This window comes from Leptodactylus fuscus, chromosome 6, assembly GCF_031893055.1.
Source record: "Leptodactylus fuscus isolate aLepFus1 chromosome 6, aLepFus1.hap2, whole genome shotgun sequence".
NCBI lineage: Eukaryota > Metazoa > Chordata > Amphibia > Anura > Leptodactylidae > Leptodactylus > Leptodactylus fuscus.
The window spans coordinates 49502321-49526147 of NC_134270.1; the positions used below are offsets into that span (position 1 = coordinate 49502321).

Consider the following 23827-nt stretch of genomic DNA (forward strand, 5'->3'; position numbering starts at 1 on the left):
GAGGAGAGAGATGTGAGGCCTGGAGGGAGAGAGGAGAGAGATGTCAGGCCTGAAGGGAGAGAGGAAAGAGATGTGAGGCCTGGAGGGAGAGAGAAGAGAGATGTGAGGCCAGGAGGGAGAGAGGTGTGAGGCCTGGAGGAAGAGATGTGAGGCCAGGAGGGAGAGAGGAGAGCGATGTGAAGCCAGGAGGGAGAGAGGAGAGAGATGTGAGGCCTGGAGGGAGAGAGGAGAGAGTTGTGAGACCAGAAGGGAGAGAGGAGAGAGATGTGAGGCCTGGAGGGAGAGATGTGAGGCCAGGAGGGAGAGAGGAGAGAGATGTGAGACCAGGAGGGAGAGAGGAGAGAGATGTGAGGCCTGGAGGGAGAGATGTGAGGCCTGGAGGGAGAGGTGTGAGGCCCGGAGGGAGAGATGTGAGGCCAGGAGGGAGAGAGGAGAGAGATGTGAGGCCAGGAGGGATTGAGGAGAGAGATGTGAGGCCAGGAGGGAGAGAGGTGTGAGGCCTGGAGGGAGATGGGAGAGAGATGTGAGGCCTGGAGGGAGTGAGGAGAGAGATGTGAGGCCTGGAGGAAGAGAGGTGTGAGGCCTGGAGGAAGAGAGGAGAGAGATGTGAGGCCTGGAGGGAGAGAGGAGAGAGATGTGAGGCCTGGAGGGAGAAAGGAGAAAGATGTGAGGCCTGGAGGAAGAGAGGTATGAGGCCTGGAGGGAGAGAGGAGAGAGATGTGAGACCAGGAGGGAGAGAGGAGAGAGATTTGAGGCCTGGAGGAAGAGATGTGAGGCCAGGAGGGAGAGAGGAGAGAGATGTGAGGCCTGGAGGGAGAGAGAAGAGAGATGTGAGGCCAGGAGGGAGAGAGGAGAGAGATGTGAGGCCTGGAGGGAGAGAGGAGAGAGACGTGAGGCCAGGACGGAGAGAGGAGAGAAATGTAAGGCCTGGAGGGAGAGAGGAGAGAGATGTGAGACCAGGAGGGAGAGAGGAGAGAGATATGAGGCCTGGAGGGAGAGATGTGAGGCCTGGAGGGAGAGATGTGAGGCCAGGAGGGAGAGAGAAGAGAGATGTGAGGCCTGGAAGGGGAGAGGAGAGAGATGTGAGGCCTGGAGGGAGAGAGAAAAGAGATGTGAGGCCTGGAGGGAGAGAGGAGAGAGATATGAGACCAGGAGGGAGAGAGGAGAGAGATGTGAGGCCTGGAGGAAGAGATGTGAGGCCAGGAGGGAGAGAGGAGAGAGATGTGAAGCCAGGAGGGAGAGAGGAGAGAGATGTGAGGCCTGGAGGGAGAGAGGAGAGAGATGTGAGACCAGGAGGGAGAGAGGAGAGAGATATGAGGCCTGGAGGGAGAGATGTGAGGCCAGGAGGGAGAGAGATGTGAGGCTTGGAGGGAGAGAGAAGAGAGATGTGAGGCCTGGAGGGAGACAGGTGTGAGGCCTGGAGGGAGAGAGGAGAGAGATGTGAGGCCTGGAGGAAGAGATGTGAGGCCAGGAAGGAGAGAGGAGAGAGATGAGAGGCCTGGAGGGAGAGAGGAGAGAGATGTGAGGCCTGGAGGAAGAGAGGAGAGAGATGTGAGGCCTGGAGGGAGAGAGGTGTGGGGCCTGGAGGGAGAGAGGAGAGAGATGTGAGGCCTGGAGGGAGTGAGGAGAGAGATGTGAGGCCTGGAGGAAGAGAGGAGAGAGATGAGAGGCCAGGAGGGAGAGAAGAGAGAGATGTGAGGCCTGGAGGGAGAGAGGAGAGAGATGTGAGGCCTGGAGGGAGAGAGGAGAGAGATGTGAGGCCTGGAGGGAGAGAGGAGAGAGATGTGAGGCCTGGAGGGAGAGAGGAGAGAGATGTGAGGCCTGGAGGGCGTGAGTAGAGAGATGTGAGGCCTGGAGGGAGTGAGGAGAGGTGTGAGGCCAGGAGGTAGAGAGGAGAGAGATGTGAGGCCAGGAGGGAGAGAGGAGAGAGATGTGAGGTCTGAAGGAAGAGAGGAGAGAGATGTGAGGCCAGGAGAGAGGAGAGAGACTAGAGGCCAGGAGGGAGAGAGGAGATAGATGTGAGGCCTGGAGGAAGAGAGGAGAGAGATTTGAGGCCTGGAGGGAGAGAGATGTGAGGCCTGGAGGGATAGAAGAGGGAGTACAGAGGTGCAGAGAGGTGAGGGGCAAGAGAGGCAGAGGCAGGAGGTGTGACAGGTACACGAGAGAAAGCTGGAGGGGTAGGATATATAGAAAGATGAAAGGTACAGATGAATAGAGAGGTAGGGGGTGGTAGTGGTAACAGAGAGATGAGAGGCGCAGAGATGGAGGGGTACAGGAAAGAGGAAAGAAGCATAAATAACAGAGAGACATAGACAAGAGGCATGAGGAGCCCAGAGATAGAGAGAGGCAAGAAGGGTTAGAAGTAGGAGGTGGTGAATAGAGAAGAGAGGCAGAAGGCAAAAGATTCAGAGAAGGAAAGAGGAAAGTGGTGCAAATTGGTAAAGGAGAAAGGGGCGAAGTTCGGCAGAGTAGCTCAGAGAGGCACAAGACAAGGAATAGGTGGAGGAGAGAGGAGCAAGTGTAGAGGGGTAATGTAATGAAAATAGAGGGGTGAGGTGAAGGGGGGTAGAGGAGAGAAGAGCAGAGTTGTAGAGGAGGGAGGCTCGGGGGGAGGAGAGGCATGAGGTGCGGAGATGAAGAGAAGAGAGGCACAGAGGGGTAGAGGAGGTAGGGGTAGATAAGGGAGACCTACCTAATACTACAATACCTATAGGTATCTAAGTAAACAGTCTATTTATAGACTCTTGTACTAAATATATATATATATATATATATATATATATATATATATATATATAGATAGATAGATAGAGTTGTAAATCCAATTAATGTAAGCCGTGTACTGCATGTACATATATCTGTAGTTACATACTTGTCACTTAAGCATTATATACTATATACTGTAAGTATAAGTTGTGTATATTTAAACATATAGTTAATTACATAGAATACATATATCTGTAATCCATTATAGTACATTATTATCATTAGTATCCTATAGTAGATTACTAGGAGGAGAGTAGTGGTGGGGTGTTAGTGTAGGAGGAGAGAAGGGTTCAGCGGAGGAGAAGGTTGGAGGAGGTAAAACAAAGGAGAGGAGGGGAGGTAAACGGAGAGCTGAGGCCACAAAATAACGCAGCGTATACGATCCAGCCTCCCATTGAAATCAATGGGAGCTTTTACGGTGCGCAAAGTCTCACACGCCGTATACGTGCCACATCACGCGGCACGTTACTCAGTGTGAATGGACCCTTAGGATGTGTAATATATCTTCTATCCTATGAATAGAGATAAATACTGTAGTATATCCCATTTAATATGATAATACTTATAGGAATCTATGTAAACAATATAGGTAAAGGTGTGTGTGCTAATTATATATGACGTGTCTATATCTATTTTACTTATTTGTACTTATTTGTATGTACAATTTGTGCAGATGTCTGTATTTTATATATGTTTTGTCCAGTGTGTGTGTGTGTGTATATATATATATATATATATATATATATATATATATATGTACACTTATTAGGATGTATACATACACACTTCGGGTATATTAGATAAGTGGATACTACTTACTGACTATTACAAAGGTCGCACTACATGATGGGTGAATGGGCTCAGTACAGATTTTTTCACAATACCTTGTAGTGCTTTCTTTCATTTTGCCATTTTTCCATATACAGTGTGTGTAAGGTGTGTATTGCATGTATATATTTCTCTAATTATATACTGTATATATACCTGTTTTAAGTTATACCACATATGTAATGTATCTCTATATACAGTAAGTGTAAGGTGTATATTTAAACAAATTGAATAGATAGACAGATGTTATATTACCTTACTATTACTAGTATCCTATCATATATTACTATGTTTTAGCCATAGAGATGTTAGAACAGAAATTCTGCATAACATGTTTGATCCCATCAACCACTTAGTGGCCTTATTATGATGGGTCCCTATACTAACACTTTACATATAGGGAAGGAGATCACCTTCTTATAGACTCACTGTTACAGGGCAGTTTATAAAAACTTGATCTCTGGGGTGTATAGGTGGGGGGGGGGGTCATCATTTATTCTAGAAGTAAAGTCTTAGTGTAGGGACCCATCTGAATGAGGTCGCCGTGACGTGGCAGATGGGCTCGCACAATTTACTAAATTGTGTGCCAAGAACCTCACGTTTATAACTGTAGTCAGTGATACATGAAAGTGTAGTCTAAGAATTATATCATTACAAGCTCCGCACCAGAAGTATCAGCTCACTTGTCAGAACTGGGTCTAGTCGGTGTATCTAGAACTGGGTCTAGTCTGTATCTAGAACTGGATCTAGTCTGTATATCTAGAACTGTGTCTAGTCTGTATCTAGAACTGGGTCTAGTCTGTATATCTAGAACTGTGTTTAGTCTGTGTATCTAGAACTGGGTCTAGTCTGTGTATATAGAACCGGGTCTAGTCTGTGTATCTAGAACCGGGTCTAGTCTGTGTATCTAGAACCGGGTCTAGTCTGTGTATCTAGAACCGGGTCTAGTCTGTGTATCTAGAACCGGGCCTAGTCTGTGTATCTAGAACCGGGCCTAGTCTGTGTATTTAGAACCGGGTCTAGTCTGTGTATCTAGATCTGGGTCTAGTCTGTGTATCTAGATCTGTGTCTAGTCTGTGTATCTAGAACTGGGTCTAGTCTGTGTATATAGAATTGGATCTAGTCTTTATATCTAGAACTGTGTCTAGTCTGTATCTAGAACTGGATCTAGTCTGTATATCTAGAACTGTGTCTAGTCTGTATCTAGAACTGGGTCTAGTCTGTATATCTAGAACTGTGTCTAGTCTGTGCATCTAGAACTGTGTCTAGTCTGTGCATCTAGAACTGGGTCTAGTCTGTGTATCTAGAACTGGGTCTAGTCTGTGTATCTAGAACTGGGCCTAGTCTGTGTATATAGAACCGGGTCTAGTCTGTGTATCTAGATCTGGGTCTAGTCTGTGCTTCTACAACTAGGCTCTGGTTCCTCTACAAACTATCCTGGTTTCATCAGTCCTCATCTAATCTACCTGCTATTTTACTTTCCATCCATTAAAGTGTAACTTTTTCTTTATTTTTATTGCACATCATATAGGAAATGTTTCTGTAGCTGTTTTCTTGTATACTTTAGGTTTGGCTTCTTATTAGTAAAAAAAAAAAAAAAAAAAAAAAAAAAAAATCAGGCTGACAGCACCTATCAGATGATGTATGGTATTGATCTTTTTAGATCTGTGCCCCAGGTGAAGAGCTATCGGTGCTGGTACTGTAGCTCTTCATTGTCAGAAGGGGGTTTCTGACAGTCACTCAGAAATGCCCTTCCTCCCAGTAGTGCCTATAGCTCTGTACTGTGAGACCGGGGAGGAACGCCCCCCGCCCCTCCTGATAGTTCTCGTCCATAGACGAGTTCCTCACTGTTCAGCATTATCGCTAGGCGGTAAGCAACGCCCCCTTCACAGTACAGAGCTATAGAGGAATGGCGTTCCTGTGTGACTATCAGAAACGCCCTTCTGACAGTGAAGAGCTACAGTACCAGCACTGACAGCTCTTCACCGGGGACACAGAACAGGAAAGCTGAATTCAGCGCACTGTCAGCTTTCTAGCGATGTATTACACCGCATGTGCCACAGAAGGTGAAGGGTCCTCTTTAAAGACCTTATGAACACGCTAGTAAACAGCAGTGATAGGCAGTGCAGTACATCAAATTAACAATATGATTATGTAGCAGGTACAATATTTAAACATTTGGGGCCCCACTTTTAATTTTGCCGAGGGCCCCACTTTGTCTAAAACCGGCCCTGATTCTAATGCACTGCATTAGTGTTAGGAGCTGAACAAATGGAGCCAGACCCGGTAGAGGTGAAAAATTTCAAAAGCTTAAGAATAATGTGCCTGGGTACATTCAGGTTTTTTGGGCTCCCCTATGCTTGGTGAATATGGTCTATGTGCAGCAGTGTAGGGTTGGCCTGTTGAATGGGAGCTGAGAACAATGTTGTAACTTTCTCCCACAGGTTAGTTATCAATTCTGTCACTCCTCTGAGCTCTGTTAGACCTATTTTTCAGGTACTCCAATTTAATATCAATGGTCTCAAATTTTTAAGCAGAATCATCAAGGCGGGTTTTTATCCTTCTCCAGGGTGTCAGCAACTTTATCCAGTTTATCCTTCACCTCCTAGACTCTGGATCCAAAATTCTGTGTTTTTTTGGTGAAATCAGAGAGTTCAGTAGAAAACAGTTATTTGATTTTTGCAAAGAGAGTAGTGGGGTCTAAGTCAGTATTCATGGTGTCCACCATAGGTTCCAGGTCAGAGGTTCAGAGTGACGTAGTGCTATTGTGAGGAGAGTGTGCCATGGTAAGTAGAAGACTTCTCTGAGCTTTCAGCTTTTGAGAATGTGTAGACATTTATGTTGCTTTGATTGTGATGTCTCATTTTCATACAACTATTGTATTTTAGGCTTAGGCCACATGTGGCGTCTCACAGCAAAGAAAGCGCTGCGAGAAAAATCGTAGCGGAAACACATCGCAGGTCTTCCCACAGCACTTTTGACAGAAAAATCAAAGAGACTTCCTCTGCTTCAATTGTACCTATAGGGAAACCGCAGACATTTCTGTAGGTATAATTGACATGCTATGTAGAGATGAGCGAATATACTCGATTGAATACCTCCGTTGCATAGCTCTCGGCGCCAGGGAAGGTAAAATTTCAAAGCCCCGGAAGTGTTTTTGCAATGGGAGCTATGCGACGGAGGTATTCGATTGAGTATATTCGCTCATCTCTAATGCTATGATTTAAAAAACCACGATGGTTTTGGAAACCGCTGCGTTTACGCAGTACATATTTTACCACAAAGTGGGGATGGGATTTATTAGAATAATTAACCTCCGTTATCTCAGTTTGCATTTAGAAAGACGTAGCAGGCTAAAGTGTGAGAGAACATTAAGTACATGTCTAAAATTTACCTCTTACCATAGATACTTGGTCATCCAGCCCATCAACCATGCAGTACCTGCTCAACTGCTAAGGTATGTTAATCTTCCAAGACCTTTTACACCTGTTTTGGGAGGGGTACATCATTAGGGCTCGTTCACACGGAGTAAATGCGCGTGTATTTTGGCAAAATACACGTGTAAAAATAAGACTCTCATTGACCTCAATTACATTTTTTTACACGTGTAAAAAAACACGTCAAAATACGCATCAAAATACATGTGTAAACTACCATTGAAGTCAACGGGAGTCTTATTTTTACACGTGTATTTTTTACACTTGTATTTTGCCAAAATACACGCGCCTTTACTCCGTGTGAATGTCTGGGGCATTATCATATAGGCCCAAAGCATTATGGTAGCAGTAGCAGCCTGTTGCCATATAGGCCCAAAGCCTGTGCTAGCAGTAACAGGCTATTACTACTGCCACAGGCTTTGGGCCTATATGGTAATATCCCAGACCACGTGACGTCTGAGATATTACCATATAGGCCTGAAGTCCGCTAGGATTAACATCAGATCCCGGAGAGGTGAGTAAAACTGTTTATTTTCTCTCACCTCCCCTGGGACTCCGAATATAATAATAGCAGCAGTGGGATCGTGGCTGGGGCTCGGGCCTACTCACTGCCGGCTTCCGCGGCCTATAGAATAAGGTGATGCAGGGGTCGGCAGTGAGCAGGCCTGGGGAGGTTGGTAAATAGGCCGATACCTGCTGGGAATACTTCAGCAGGTAGCGGCCTATTATAAAACAAACAAACATTAAGTTCTCATACTTACTGACCTCGCGCTGCTGCTCCCGCTGCCACCACTGCTCATCTTCTTCCACGGCTGCTTATCTTCTCCCGCGGCTGCTCCTGCGTCTCAGCATAGGGGGCGTGATGACACTGCCTGTGCTGAGACGCAGTAAGACGTCATCATCATACGCCGAGTGCGGGCCTGAGCTAACGTGGCCACGTCACCCAGCGTGTGATGTAGCCGGGGAGGGGGCCGGGACTGGAGCGGAGGCCCGCTGCAGCCGAGTCAATGCGGTCGAGTCAATTACCGTATTGACTTGAGTGGTAATTTAACTGGTCCACAGTAAAAGACATTTGTGGGAGGCTGCTGGAACAGCGCTGCTGCAGATAGGTGGTCGTTGAGGCAGTGCTGTCTCCAGGGCCGTCTTAAGATGTTTTCAAGGCAGAGAAGATGCTCTGGAAACATCATCATCGCTAGCAGTGCTACTCCAGCGGCCTCCCACAGATGTCTATCACTGTGGACCAGACATTTTCAATTACCGTATTGACGAAAGTATAAGCCGAGGCGCACTTTTTCAGCACAAAAACTGTGCTTAAAAACTCAGCTTATACTCGAGTATATACGGTAATTAGGAGCTAGTACGTTGTCACTATAAAGCCCACAAACCAACCTATGTACTAACTACAGCACATAGCCGAAGTTGCTCAGTTGGGAGAGATCTAAAGGTCCTGGGTTTCGGCAAGTTTTATTTTTCTTCACCCATTTAGGCTTAGTTCACACAGAGTGTTTTGGCAGCGGATTTTGAGCTAGTAGTTGAAAAAAGAAACGACATGCCCTATCTTGGCGCTGAATCAGCCGCGATGTCCGCAGCTTGAGACACGCACCAGTGTGAGCCCATTCATTTGGGCCTACACAGGAGCGGGATGCATATCGTCATAGCCGTGTGAACATGCCCTTAAACTGTGTATTCCCAGTGGATGGAAATCAGTCCATGGTCATGTGATCTACAGTCCACAGTCATGTAATGAATACACAGGTACATGGCTCATTATAGTCATCTGCCTGGTAACGAGCTGTGCACCTGTGTGTCCATCACATGACCAGGGACTGATTTTTACCCATTAGAAGCAAGCAGAGTGAATGTCAGCAAGCAGAGATCTAGAAAACTGCAGGGAAATAATACAGAAAGGATTTTGGAAAATTGCACAACTTTTCTTTATACAAACAATAACATTTGTCTCTCAATATTGGTCTGAAACTGGAAAACTGATTGTCTACTAAATTTCTTGTAAGTATTGCAATTCAATCCCACACCTCCAGAGGAGACCACAACCTGAACGCAGCGCCTTTGACCCCTCAGCCACCCTAATGTCCTGCTATAGTAAGTGCATTAACTCCTTCCAGACCCACAACAGATACAGTTTTATACCACGTTCCTGGGCTGGGGGGCCTGCTGTGTACCTGATAGTGGTGATAGTCCCCCAGGGCACATCCTAAAGGTGATACAGAATTAAGACTCAAGGCCCCAGAGAATGATAACCAGAGGCCATGGAAGGTGTGTAATAACATAGTCTTAATAAATTTGCCCCAATATACTTATGAACCAATACACTTTCACTTCAGCCCTGATCAAGTAGCCGAAATAGCTCAGTTGGGAGAGCGTTAGACTGAAGATCTAAAGGTCCCTGGTTCGATCCCGGGTTTCGGCAGATTCAAGTTTTCTTCACTGTTTAAATTGCAAAATGCTTCAACTGAAGTGTATGAACCTAAATAACTTATCTGGAACGCTTGCAGGTAACTTAAAGAGGACCGTTCACCATTTTGCCCATAGGCAGTTCTATATACTGCCGGAAAGCTGACAGTGCGCTGAGTTCAGCACACTGTCGGCTTTCCCGATCTGGGCCCTGTGTGAAGAGCTTACGGTCCGGTACCGTAGCTCTTCTATGGTCAGAAGGGCGTTTCTGACAGTTAGCCAGAGACGTCCTTCTTCACAGCACAGCCAATCGCGCTGTACAGTGAGAGCCGGGAGGAGAGTTAACACCTTCCAGGCCAGTTAGCAGCTTAAGACCTAAGCTGGCCACACACATTAGATTATCTCAAGTGGCTGATTTTAGACTGCCTGCTCTTGGTTCCTGCATAAACCCACGACAGCGTGTCACATACAGTCAACCATCAAATAACGTTGGTCAGAACCAAAATCTGACTCATTGTGGTTGTTCATGTGTTTGGGAGAGTTGGTTGTACGACCAACCAACTACCATTCATTTGAGACAAGCGATGACAGCCTAAATCTAACATGTATGGCCAGCTTTAGACTGGGCGCTTGCTCAGGCGTACCTCGTGCTGTTTATATGCTGAGGATTTATGTTCTGTACCTGTAATGTTTGGTCACGGTGTCTACTGTATATTTATGTTGCTTTGATTGTGATGTCTCATTTTCATACAACTACTGTATTTTAGGCTTAGGCCACATGTGGCGTCCCACAGCAAAAGAGCGCTGCGAGAAAAACCATAGCGGAAACACATCGCAGGTCTTCCCACAGCGCTTTTGACAGAAGAATCAAAGAGACTTCCTCTGCTTCTATTATACCTATAGGGAAACCGCAGGCATTTCCGTAGGTATAATTGACATGCTATGATTTAAAAAACCACAATGGTTTTGGAAACTGCTGCGTTTACGCAAATTTTACCACAAAGTGGGGATGGGATTCATTAGAATTCCATCCATTTTGCTGCGACTGTAAAAGGTCACGTTTTTTTGGCTTTCATTTTGCAGACCCTGAGAAGTCACTTGTTTCTGCTTCTTTAAATACCATTGTGTTCTGTGTCTGCACCTTATTTATTGTGTAGCTTTTTGGACAAATTCACGTGCCAACACCTATATTTATTAAAAAAAAAAAAAAAAAATGCACATGGACTTTATCTACAGCTTATGCCCGATTGGTAAGTCCCACCAGAAATTAAAAGGGCGCAACTTTCAAATTTCGGCAAAAAGAGGCGCATTTGATAATTAAACACCATTATCTGTTTGCATTTAGAAAGACGTAGCAGGCTAAAGAGTGAGAGAACATTAAGTACATGTCTAAGATCAACCTCTTACCATAGATACTTGGTCAACCAGCCCATCAACCATGCAGTACCTGCTCAACTGCTAAGGTATGTTAATCTTCCAAGACCTTTTACACCTGTTTTGGGAGGGGTACATCATTAGTAATACAGAGTCCTACACACAAGAGGTGCAATGTAAACAACAAACGGGATCATCCACCTACTGTTGTTAGGCCTTTATATATGTGTAGTTTGTTTTTTTTCACTGATAAACTGTGTGTCTCCAGACTAGGGTTGAGGCGATCTTGAGATTTCAGGATCATTTTTAAAACCCAATTTCCGATCCGACGGCTACCTAGTTCCCCCTGCTGTCCGGTTACCTGCACAAAACCGCTGCCGCTCCCGGCCGTCGTTCTCTGTCCTCTCCTCCCCCGCCTACTCCCAGCATCAGTAACACTAGCCTAGGGAGGCGGGAGCACACACGGCGCTCTGCCGGCGTATCAATGAGAGAGGAGAGGACAGAGAACGAAGGCTTGGAGCTCCAGGATGCGGCAGCGGTTCTGTGCAGGTAACTAGGGTTGATCAATCAGATCAGAATTCCGTTCTCGATCTTTTTTTTTTTACAAAAAAAGTGTGGTAAAAAACGCAACGCGTTTTTTGCGGCCCGTTCTCTTAAAGGATGGGAAAACTGCCTGAAAGCGTTTTTTACAAAATAAAAAAAAAGCTCCACAAAAAGCGTGCCAAGGTCAAAAAACCATTTCCTAATTAGGAAGTGTTTTTTTCTGGTGCCAAAATAAGCCACACATTATTTACGTGTGAACTAAGTCTAAAGATGATGCAGAATTAAGACTCAAGGCCCCAGAGAATAACAACCAGGGGCCATGGAAGGTGTGTAATAACATAGTCTTTGCCCCAATATACTTATGCACCAATACCCTTTCACTCCAGCCTTGATCAAGTAGCGGAAATAGCTCAGTTGGGAGAGCGTTAGACTGAAGATCTAAAGGTCCCTGGTTCGATCCCGGGTTTCGGTAGATTCAAATTTTCTACACTGTTTAAATTGCAAAATGCTTCAACTGAAGTGTATGAACCTAAATAACTTATCTGGAACGCTTGCAGTTCACTTAACACCTTGCAGGCCAGTTAGCAGCTGAGTAAGCTCAGAGATACTTGTAGTTAATGCATAAGTAACTTGTTAGTATAAATATTATCAAAAAAAAACCAACAAAAAAAAAAACCACCCCAGATCGGATTCGAACCCACAATCCACTGGGGCCCATATACTTCAATGTTCCTTAGACAGAATCAGATTTGATAATTTGTATGTCATCTGAGGTTTAAAAAAAAAAAAAAAGTCTAAATTTTGCTCCAATTCCTTCTAATTATCTGCAGAGTCTCCAATATATACTCACTGCTTGTTGCTGCTTTTTTTTTTCTTTTTAAATTTGTACACTGAACAACTGTTTTGGAAGCACAAACAGTTCTCTAAAGATACAACCTCTAAAGCCAAAAAGAGACATATTTATGGGCTAGTACGCTGTCACTATAAAGCCCCCAAGCCGACTTACCTACTATCTATAGTACATAGCCAAAATAGCTCAGTTGTGACTGCGTTAGACACAAAATCTAAAGGTCAGTGGGTCGATCCTGGTTTTCGGGAAGGTTTACTTTTCACCCATTTAAACTGCAAAAAAATTTTAAATTTTGTTACGAACCCATCAACTGAGTGATGATATGAGCAATGTAAAATAACTCAACAAATTTTAAACAAAAAAAAGGTTAACCTCAATACATTTTTTTTTAAAGTATATTTCGGCCCTCCAATAGTCTGAGGGACAGTGAACTGGCCCCCTGTTTAAAAACGTTTGAGGATCCTTGATATAGCATATAGTAAAAAATGTTCTGTCAGAAGTGGGATTCGAACCCACGCCTCCAGAGGAGACTGCGACCTGAACGCAGCGCCTTAGACCGCTCGGCCATCCTGACTTCCTACAATGCTTTGTCCATTAACTCCTTCCAGACCAATTTTCACATCAGTAAGACCTACAACATATACAGTTGAATACCACCTTCCACATGTATGGCTTAAGGTGCAAGACCTAAGCTGGCCACACACATTAGATTATCTCAAGTGGCTGATTTTAGACTGCCTGCTCTTGGTTCCTGCATAAACCCACGACAGCGTGTCACATACAGTCAACCATCAAATAACGTTGGTCAGAACCAAAATCTGACTCATTGTGGTTGTTCATGTGTTTGGGAGAGTTGGTTGTACAACCAACCAACTACCGTTCATTTGAGATAAGCGATGACAGCCTAAAATCTAACATGTATGGCCAGCTTTAGACTGGGCGCTTACTCAGGCGTACCTCGTGCTGTTTATATGTTGAGGATTTATGTTCTGTACCTGTAATGTTTCATCACGGTGTCTAGTGTATATTTATGTTGCTTTGATTGTGATGTCTCATTTTCATGCAACTACTGTATTTTAAGCTTAGGCCACATGTGGCGTCCAACAGCAAAAATGCGCTGCGAGAAAAACCGTAGCGGAAACGCATCGCAGGTCTTCCCACAGCTCTTTTGACAGAAGAATCAAAGAGACTTCCTCTGCTTCTATTATACCTATAGGGAAACCGCAGGCATTTACGTAGGTATAATTGACATGCTATGATTTCAAAAACCACGATGGTTGTGGAAACCGCTGCGTTTACGCATATTTTACCACAAAGTGGGGATGGGATTCATTAGAATCCCATCCATTTTGCTGTGACTTTAAAAGGTCACGGTTTTTTCGCTTTCATTTTGCAGACCCTGAGAAGTCACTTGTTTCTGCTTCTTTAAATACCATTGTGTTCTGTGTCTGCACCTTATTTATTGTGTAGTTGCGCCTTTTGGACAAATTCGGCACATTGCCAACACCTACATTAAAAAAAAAGGTGCAAGACACATGACGACATACGCATGGACTTTATCTACAGCTTATGCCCGATTAGTAAGTCCCACCAAAAATGCATTCGCGCCGCGGTTGCTTCCGCGTTTCCGGCCCGTGGGGCCCTGGCCCTATGCAGTTTTTAGGCTGAGGAGACACAGCTTTTTTTTTGTTGCCCATTTTGCGTTTTTTTGAGCCAAAGCCAAGAATGGCTAGAAAAGGAATGGAAAATATATAGGAAGTTCTTATACGTCTACCTTCTTCTCAATCCACTCCTGGCTTTGGCTCAAAAAACCGCAGCAAAATCTGCAACCAAAGAAGCTGTGTTTCCGCAACGTGGGGCTTTAGCCTGAACCGGTCTGTGTGCGAGTTTCAACCTGTCTTAGTTGCACATGGCATCTGATTGCGTTCATGTCAGTTGAGATTGAATGCAGATGCCTTGTGTAATCTAGATATGGATACCAGTAGTTTTAATGGAGGCTCGTTTTAATGAAAGTTTATTGAATTCTTTTAAGAATAAGAAGGAAATTAGTGGGATGATGAGTAAAGAAGGCTGCCAGAACTTAATTAAGTGAGAGTGTCAAATTCTAAAATCAGTGGGAAAAACACCTGAGGAACATTGTCTTTTTATTTTACAAGCACTAATGAAAATCCTGTACTTCCTAAATTTTGTAATTTACCACTTCAGCCAAGAGGTACGTAAAATAACTTACATACCATAATAACCTTTATTGGTTATTATGTATAATACAAGGTTATTATGCATACTAAAACATTTATCAAAGTAACAGCAACATATATGTAACCACAATAGACTGTAATTATAAAAAAACAATTATGTCAGAAGTGGGATTTGAACCCACTCCTCCAGAGGAGACTGCGACCTGAACGCAGCGCCTTAGACCACTCGGCCATCCTGACTTCTCTTGAGCTTTAAAATTAACTCTTTCCAGACTGGACAGTAGTAAAATCAGACCTACTTGTAATTGATTGAAATAGATTACACAGATTTATATACAAAACATTAAACATTGCAATTAGCAACATATACAGACCAATATAACAGGAGACAGTAAAACCTTAAAAATAAATAAATATAAAAAAAAAACAAAAAAAACCAAGCTCCAGTTTCTGATGCCCCCCCTTCAGATAATGAGCAGGAGGCCGAACACGGGCATAATAGTTGCATTAAGCCCCTAGAGGCCAGGACTCTAGCCTAGGGAGGCGGGAGTGCACACGGCGCTCTGCCGGCGTGTCAATGAGAGAGGAGAGGACAGAGAACGACGGCTCGGAGCTCCAGAATGTGGCAGCTGTTCTGTGCAGGTAACTACGGTTGATCAATCAGATCTGAATTCTGTTCTCGATCTTTTTTTTTTTTTACAAAAAAAAGTGTGGTAAAAAATGCAACGCGTTTTTTGCGGCCCGTTCTCTTAAAGGATGGGAAAACCGCCTGAAAGCGTTTTTTTACTTTACTTAATAAATTTGCCACTATATAGTTATGCACCAATACCCTTTCACTCCAGCACCCATCAAGTAGCCGAAATAGCTCAGTTGGGAGAGCGTTAGACTGAAGATCTAAAGGTCCCTGGTTCGATCCCGGGTTTCGGCAGGTTCAACTTTTCGGCACTGTTTCAATTGCAGACTACTTCAACTAAAGAGTATGAACGTACATAACTTATCTGGAATGCTTGCAGTTCACTTAACACCTTCCAGGCCAGTTAGCAGCTGAGTAAGCTCAGAGGTACTTGTAGTTAATACATAAGTAACTTGTTAGTATAAATATTGCCATTATCAAGAAAGTCAACAAAAAAGTAACCACCCCAGATGAGACTCGAGGCCACAATCCCTGGCTTAGGAGGCCAGTGCCTTATCCATTAGGCCACTGGGGCCCACAGACTTCAATGTACCCTAGAAAGAATCAGATTTGATCATTTGTATGTCATCTGAGGTTTAAAAAAATAAAAAGTCTAAATTTTGCTCCAATTCCTTCTAATTATCTGCAGTCTCCAATATATACTCACTGCATGTTGCTGCTTTTTTTTTTTTTTTTTTTTTTTTAATTTTTGTACACTGAACAAATGTTTTGGAAGCACAAACAGTTCTCTAAACATGTAACCTCTAAAGCCAAAAAGAGACATATTTATGGGCTAGTACACTGTCACTATAAAGCCCCCAAATCAACTTACCTACTATAGTACATATACAAATTAGCTCAGTTAGGAGTGTGTTAGACACAAAATCTGAAGGTCACTGGGTTGTTCCTGGGTTTTGGGAAGTTTTACTTTTCACCCATTTAAACTGCAAAAAAATTTAAAATTTTTGTTACGAACTCATCAACTGAGTGACATATGAGCAATGTAAAATAACTCAACAAATTTTAAACAAAAAAAAAAAAGGTTAACCTCAATACATTTTTTTTTAAAGTATATTTCGGCCCTCCAATAGTCTGAGGGACAGTGAACTGGCTCTCTGTTTTAAAAAGTTTGAGGATCCTTGATATAGCATATAGTAAAAAATGTTCTGTCAGAAGTGGGATTCGAACCCACGCCTCCAGAGGAGACTGCGACCTGAACGCAGCGCCTTAGACCGCTCGGCCATCCTGACTTCCTTCAGGGCTTAGTCCATTAAATCCTTCCAGACCAATTTTCATATCAGTAAGACCTGCAACATATACAGTTGTATACCACCTTCCACATGTATGGCTTAAGGTGCAAGACCTAAGCTGGCCACACACATTAGATTATCTCAAGTGGCAGATTTTAGACTGCCTGCTCTTTGTTCCTGCATAAACCCACGACAGCGTGTCACATACAGTCAACCATCAACTAAAGTTGGTCAGAACCAAAATCTGACTCATTTTGGTTGTTCATGTGTTTGGGAGAGTTGGTTGTACGACCAACCAACTACCATTCATTTGAGACAAGCAATGACAGCCTAAATCTAACATGTATGGCCAGCTTTAGACTGGGCGCTTGCTCAGGCGTACCTCGTGCTGTTTATATGCTGAGGATTTATGTTCTGTACCTGTAATGTTTCATCACGGTGTCTAGTGTATGTTTATGTTGCTTTGATTGTGATGTCTCATTTTCATGCAACTACTGTATTTTAAGCTTAGGCCACATGTGGCGTCCAACAGCAAAAATGCGCTGCGAGAAAAACCGTAGCGGAAACGACTCGCAGGTCTTCCCACAGCTCTTTTGACAGAAGAATCAAAGAGACTTCCTCTGCTTCTATTATACCTATAGGGAAACCGCAGACATTTCCGTAGGTATAATTGACATGCTATGATTTAAAAAACCACAATGGTTGTGGAAACCGCTGCGTTTACGCATATCTTACCACAATGTGGGGATGGGATTCATTAGAATTCCATCCATTTTGCTGCGACTGTAAAAGGTCACGTTTTTTTGGCTTTCATTTTGCAGACCCTGAGAAGTCACTTGTTTCTGCTTCTTTAAATACCATTGTGTTCTGTGTCTGCACCTTATTTATTGTGTAGCTTTTTGGATAAATTCACATGCCAACACCTATATTTATAAAAAAAAAAAAAAAAAAAAAGGTGCAAGACACATGATGACGACGACATGCACATGGACTTTATCTACAGCTTATGCCCGATTGGTAAGTCCCACCAGAAATGAAAAGGGCGCAACTTTCAACAAAAAGAGGCGCATTTGATAATTAAACCCCATTATTTGTTTGCATTTAGAAAGACGTAGCAGGCTAAAGAGTGAGAGAACATTAAGTACATGTCTAAGATCAACCTCTTACCATAGATACTTGGTCAACCAGCCCATCAACCATACAGTACCTACTCAACTGCTAAGGTATGTTAATCTTCCAAGACCTTTTACACCTGTTTTGGGAGGGGAACATCATTAGTAATACAGAGTCCTACACACAAGAGGTGCAATGTAAACAACAAAGGGGATCATCCACATACTGTTGTGTTAGGCCTTTATATATGTGTAGTCTGTTTTTTCACTGATAAACTATGTGTCTCCAGACTAGGGTTGAGCCGATCTTGAGATTTCAAGATTCACTTTCACTCCAGCACCAAAGTAGCCGAAATAGCTCAGTTGGGAGAGCGTTAGACTGAAGATCTAAAGGTCCCTGGTTCGATCCCGGGTTTCGGCAGGTTCAAGTTTTCTTCACTGTTTAAATTGCAAAATGCTTCAACTGAAGTGTATGAACCTAAATAACTTATCTGGAACGCTTGCAGTTCACTTAACACCTTCCAGGCCAGTTAGCAGCTGAGTAAGCTCAGAGATACTTGTAGTTAATATATAAGTAACTTCTTAGTATAAATATTGCCATTATCAAGAAAGTCAACAAAAAGAGTAACCACCCCAGATGGGACTCGAACCCCCAATCCCTGGCTTAGGAGGCCAGTGCCTTATCCATTAGGCCACTGGGGCCCATATACTTCAATGTACCCTAGAAAGAATCTCCCATACTCTGGAACTCCTTACCACGACACATAAGACTGACCCCCACAATCACAGGCTTCAAGAAGGCCCTGAAGACTCACCTATTCAGGAAGGCCTACAACCTCCAATAACACTATCACCGCACCACCATCTGTACAGTCTCCCCCTCTCCTTCTGTCTCTACCCCCCTTCCCTCATAGATTGTAAGCCCTCACGGGCAGGGCCCTCTACCCCACTGTGCCAGTCGGTCATTATTAGCATTATATCTCCCTGTATATTCTGTGTATTGTATGTAACCCCCAAATGTAAAGCACCATGGAATTAATGGTGCTATATAAATAAATAAATAATAATAATGAGGGAGGAAATGTATGAAGGTGCGACATTATGGAGAGCCTTGTGGATGAGGGGGATAACTTTATATTTTATTCTATATTGAATGGGCAGCCAATGTAGTGACTAGCACAGACCAGAGGCATCGCTGTAGCGTCTAGACTGATAGATGAGCCTGGCCGCTGCATTCAGAATAGATTGTAGAGGGGAGAGTTTAGTGAGGGGAAGACCGATAAGTAAGGAGTTACAGTAGTCAAGGCGAGAATGAATCAGAGAGACAATAAGTGTCTTTAGTGTATCTCTGGTAAGGAAAGGGCGTATTCTGGAGATATTTTTGAGGTGGAGGTGACATGAACGTGCGAGCAGGGCCGCCGATAGGCCAGTACTACTGCTACTGGCGTCAGGGGCCCGGCCAAATTTAAAAATGGGGGGGGGCCCGGGCCCCCTGGCGCCGGCAGAAGTCATTGTATGTCCTGCTTGTTTCAACTCAAATCTGCGTCCAGAGGACGCAGATCTGAGTTGAACACATACGCGGCTGAAGCGAGGAGCTGGCACAGGTCAGCTCCTCGCTTCGGCGCTGCGGCCTCTCTCGCTGACACATATGCGGCTGGCCGCATATGTGTCAGCGAGAGAGGCGGCAGCGGCGAAGCGAGGAGCTGGCACAGGTCAGCTCGCTTCAGCCGCTGAAGCAAGGTGCTGATCTGTGTCAGCTCCTCACTTCGCCGCTGCCGCCGGCTACCCGGCAGTGTAGACGCGATGTGATGATGTCACATCGCGTCTAGAACTGTGCGCCAGTAAGAGAAAGAGGCGCGCAGAGAGCAGCGGGGGAACGAGGAAAAGGTAAGTGTAATGTGGATTATGTGGAACGTGAAACTGGGGGCAGATGAAGGAGAGGACGGCATGACACTGGGGGCAGAGATGGAGGGACATGAATCTGGGGGCAGAGATGGAGAGGACGGCATGACACTGGGGGCAGAGATGGAGGGACATGAATCTGAGGGCAGAGATGGAGGGGACATGAATCTGGGGGCAGAGATGGGGGGCATGAATCTGGGGGCAGAGATGTGGAGACATGAATCTGGGGGCAGAGATGGAGGGACATGAATCTGGGGGCAGAGATGGAGGGGACATGAATCTGGGGGCAGAGATGGAGGGGACATGAATCTGGGGGCAGAGATGGGGGGACATGAATCTGGGGGCAGAGATGTGGGGACATGAATCTGTGGGCAGAAATGGAGGGGACATGGATCTGGGGGCAGAGATGGAGGGGACATGAATCTGGGGGCAGAGATGGAGGGGACATGAATCTGGGGGCAGAAATGGAGGGGACATGAATCTGGGGGCAGAGATGGAGGGGACATGAATCTGGGGGCAGATGAAGGGTGTATATGAAGCTGGGGGAGAGACGGAAGGGGGACATATAATTTACGGGTGACTGTAGGAGGATTATACAGTGTGTGGGCACATGAAAATTTAATGAGTGGGCGGAGTCAACATAACAGTGGGTGGGGCTAAAGCGCGTCGCACATTTTATCCCTCTTTTAGTTCTTCAACAGTTGGGAGGTATGGGTACAGGGGGCAATGGAAAGATGTTAGAGGGTGGACGGGGGGGGGTAATTGTTGGGACATCGGGTGTGCAGCACTGCGGAGAGGGAACTGGGGCAATAATATATAATATATAAGTTTTTAGCTGGAGAATAATAATGATGTAGGCTATGTTACTAGCATAGCAGCCTGTTTGGGGGTGGGACTTTCACTGTAAAGGAGTATTCACGTTGCGTTTTTGGCCTCCCTTGCCGGGATACGTTGGTAACCAGTCACAATCAGCTCCCCACTTATCCCTGCACGGAGAACTGCAGCCCCCCCCCTTTTTTTTAATGGCCAGTTCTTCGTGCAGGGATAAGTTGACAGCTGATTTTGACTGGTTACCAACGTATCCCGGCAAGGGAGGCCAAAAACGCAATGTGAATAAGCCCTGAGGATTTATTAGGAGGGCTCTTATAGATGGTGTTGGCTCTCTATAGGCGCTGTCACACGGAGCAGATTTTACCTGCAAATAGAATCTGATTAAGCCTTGTAATGCTGCTAAATAAAAGGAAATGTAATACAGAATTGGTGTGTCGCAAAATAAGGTCGTTTTAAAATGGCGGGGGGGGGGGGGCTGTATGGGCCCCCAAAATTCTTGATGGCGGCCCTGCGTGCGAGTGATTCAATATGAGGGGTGAAGGAAAGGTCTGCATCAAACATGACCTTGAGGCAGCGGGCCTGCTGCTTAGGAGTTATAGTAAGGCCTCAGACTACAATGGATATATCAGGGACAGATCTGTTAGATGGTGGAAACAGTAGTAGTTCAGTTTGGAGAGATTTAGTTTCAGATAGAGTGAGGACATGATATTTGAGACAGCCGAGTGATAGTCGCCACCTTCCACATGTATGGCTTAAGGTGCAAGACCTAAGCTGGCCATACACATTAGATTATCTCAAGTGGCAGATTTTAGACTGCCTGCTCTTTGTTCCTGCATAAACCCACGACAGCGTGTCACATACAGTCAACCAACAATTAACGTTGGTCAGAACCAAAATCTGACTCATTGTGGTTGTTCATGTGTTTGGGAGAGTTGGTTGTACGACCAACCAACTACCGTTCATTTGAGACAAGTGATGACAGCCTAAAATCTAACATGTATGGCCAGCTTTAGACTGGGCGCTTACTCAGGCGTACCTCGTGCTGTTTATATGCTGAGGATTTATGTTCTGTACCTGTAATGTTTGGTCATGGTGTCTAGTGTATATTTATGTTGCTATGATTGTGATGTCTCATTTTCATGCAACTACTGTATTTTAGGCTTAGGCCACATGTGGCGTCCCACAGCAAAAAAGAAAAACCGAGAAAAACCGTAGCGGAAACGCATCGCAGGTCTTCCCACAGCGCTTTTGACAGAAGAATCAAAGAGACTTCCTCTGCTTCTATTATACCTATAGGGAAACCGCAGACATTTCCGTAGGTATAATTGACATGCTATGATTTAAAAAACCACGATGGTTGTGGAAACCGCTGCGTTTACGCATATCTTACCACAAAGTGGGGATGGGATTCATTAGAATCCCATCCATTTTGCTGTGACTTTAAAAGGTCACGGTTTTTTCGCTTTCATTTTGCAGACCCTGAGAAGTCACTTGTTTCTGCTTCTTTAAATACCATTGTGTTCTGTGTCTGCACCTTATTTATTGTGTAGTTGCGCCTTTTGGCACATTGCCAACACCTACATTAAAAAAAAAAAAAAGGTGCAAGACACATGACAACGACTTGCGCATGGACTTTATCTACAGCTTATGCCCGATTAGTAAGTCCCACCAGAAATGCGTTTACGCCGCGGTTGTTCCCGCATGGTGTGTGGGGCCCTGGCCCTATGCAGTTTTTAGGCTGAGGAAATGCAGCCTTTTTTTTTTTGTTGCACATTTTGTTGCGTTTTTTTTTGAGCCAAAGCCAAGAATGGCTAGGAAAGGAATGGAAAATATATAGGAAGTTCTTATACTTCTACCTTCTTCTCAATCCACTCCTGGCTTTGGCTCAAAAAACCGCAGCAAAATCTGCAACCAAAGAAGCTGTGTTTCCGCAACGTGGGGCTTTCCCCCTACGCCCAACAGCAGCACAACTGGGGTATTCCTGCCCCTATGAGCTGTTAGGACAGGTGGAATTTTTAATTACCTAACAGCTTTTGACCTCTATAAGAGGCCGGAAGACCTGCTCCTCCCTTGTGTTTTTTTCTGTCCTGTGGGACAGGACAGGTGGTCAGGGGGGGAGCAGATGTTCTGACCTCCTATAGGGGTCCACTACTCTCCCCCACCGGTACCTGACAGCAGAAGATCTTTTTCTGGACATCCTCTTTTTTCAGCAGAGGTCCCCTTCTCCCGGCGGGGACCCTGCCGGCTCGTGCACGCTCCTGTCCGTCTGGGGCGCCGGGTCGGGGCTTTCCCCTAGGAACGCTAGACCTAGGAACCTTTCTCAGGTTCCTCCGGTCCGCCGTCTAACAGGGTCCGCCGCACATGTGCAGTGCGCGGGTCTCGCGGCGGACGGGAAGAGAACAACCCCTAGACACGAGCATTGCACGGTAGTTCGGGAGGGGGGTCCCCCGGTCCTGGGGACCATACCTGGGTCAGATCCCCCCTCCCCCTGTCTTCTCCCCTCCCCTTTTTTTCATGTGATTCTGGCTCCGTTGTAGCCCCTACCCCTTGGGCGGGGCTCCGGGCAAAACCCCGCCCCCTGGCCTATTTAAGTCCCCTTAGAGCTTCAGTTAGTGCTTGTCGCTCCGGTTGCAAGCACATCAGTTGGTGAAGCTCCCTGGTCAATTTCTGTGCTGGAGAACTGTCTTCATTGACTAAGGTTTGGTGGACATGGCCTGGGGGGGGGAGGGAGGTTGGAGAGTTGCATCTCTGAGTGCAATAAGTAGTTAGTGTATCCTTTTTCTTCCTCTTCAGAATGTCTTCTTCTTCCTCCACTGTTCCGCCTAGAAGGAAGGCTACTTCCAAAAGGAAGCATCTGGTGTGCGCTTCTTGTAGAGTGCCGCTGCCTGATGACTCCCAATATCGCTTCTGTCAGGGGTGCAGGGCCCCCTCTGTTGAAACAACTCCCATGCGAGAGATGGTGTCCTGGGTGAAGGGGTACGTCCAGGACTCCATGAAAAGAATGGAAGCCGTCTCCCTGGCCAAGAGGCCATGGCTGGATTGCGAATTGTCCCTGCCGCCTCTGGAAAAGCTGCGCCTCAGGGATGTGGAGTCGTCTTCTAGTACGGAGGAGGAGAAGGAGATTTTTCCCCTGGACAAAATGTCCAGAGTATTCAAGACCCTAAGAATCAGAGACCGGGAAGGCGGGGAAGGCTCTAGCGGTAGGTCTCGTACCTCCAGGCCCTCTTCGGAGATGCTCCGCCTGATGGAGGGCGAATGGAGGCACCCGGAGAGATCCTTTGCGCCATCCACACGCTTCAAGGCACTTTTTCCCGTCTCTGAGAGTCAACTAAAGGCGTGGGGTCCCCCGCCAAAGGTGGACGTCGCCGTGGCCAAGTTATCAAGGCGCTCCATCCTTCCATCAGAGGACGGCTCGGGCCTCAGGGACCCCATGGATCGCCGAGTCGAAGGATCTTTGAGGCGTGTATATTCGTCCGCCTCTGCCCAGGCCTCTTTGGGCATGGTCGCGAATGAGGTAGCAACTGGCTTACGCGCAGAACTGTCATCCCTGGCCAAGGACATAGATTCCGGCTTGGATCGTGATGATCTCCTTGCGGCAGTGTCCGACATCACGCTGTTGGTGGATCACCTGACAGAAGCTACCCATTTTCA

At 45.5% G+C, this 23827-nt stretch overlaps 1 protein-coding gene, 8 non-coding genes and 1 pseudogene across 9 annotated transcripts in view; 6 read left to right on the top strand and 4 right to left on the bottom strand.

Moving 5' to 3' along the window:
- The window catches only part of ZBTB45 (zinc finger and BTB domain containing 45), a 500250-nt gene that overhangs the window by 282331 nt on the left and 194092 nt on the right, over positions 1–23827 (top strand). The window lies entirely within an intron of this gene.
- Positions 9387–9459, top strand: TRNAF-GAA (transfer RNA phenylalanine (anticodon GAA)). The gene has a single exon. It is a non-coding gene; the product is annotated as a tRNA-Phe (tRNA).
- Positions 11760–11832, top strand: TRNAF-GAA (transfer RNA phenylalanine (anticodon GAA)). The gene has a single exon. It is a non-coding gene; the product is annotated as a tRNA-Phe (tRNA).
- TRNAL-CAG (transfer RNA leucine (anticodon CAG)) lies at positions 12702–12784 on the bottom strand. The gene has a single exon. It is a non-coding gene; the product is annotated as a tRNA-Leu (tRNA).
- TRNAL-CAG (transfer RNA leucine (anticodon CAG)) lies at positions 14566–14648 on the bottom strand. Its single transcript has one exon. It is a non-coding gene; the product is annotated as a tRNA-Leu (tRNA).
- Positions 15264–15336, top strand: TRNAF-GAA (transfer RNA phenylalanine (anticodon GAA)). Its single transcript has one exon. It is a non-coding gene; the product is annotated as a tRNA-Phe (tRNA).
- TRNAL-CAG (transfer RNA leucine (anticodon CAG)) lies at positions 16249–16331 on the bottom strand. Its single transcript has one exon. It is a non-coding gene; the product is annotated as a tRNA-Leu (tRNA).
- Positions 17792–17864, top strand: TRNAF-GAA (transfer RNA phenylalanine (anticodon GAA)). The gene has a single exon. It is a non-coding gene; the product is annotated as a tRNA-Phe (tRNA).
- On the bottom strand, positions 18073–18145 carry TRNAR-CCU (transfer RNA arginine (anticodon CCU)). The gene has a single exon. It is a non-coding gene; the product is annotated as a tRNA-Arg (tRNA).
- On the top strand, positions 19073–19211 carry LOC142211074 (small nucleolar RNA SNORA17; annotated as a pseudogene).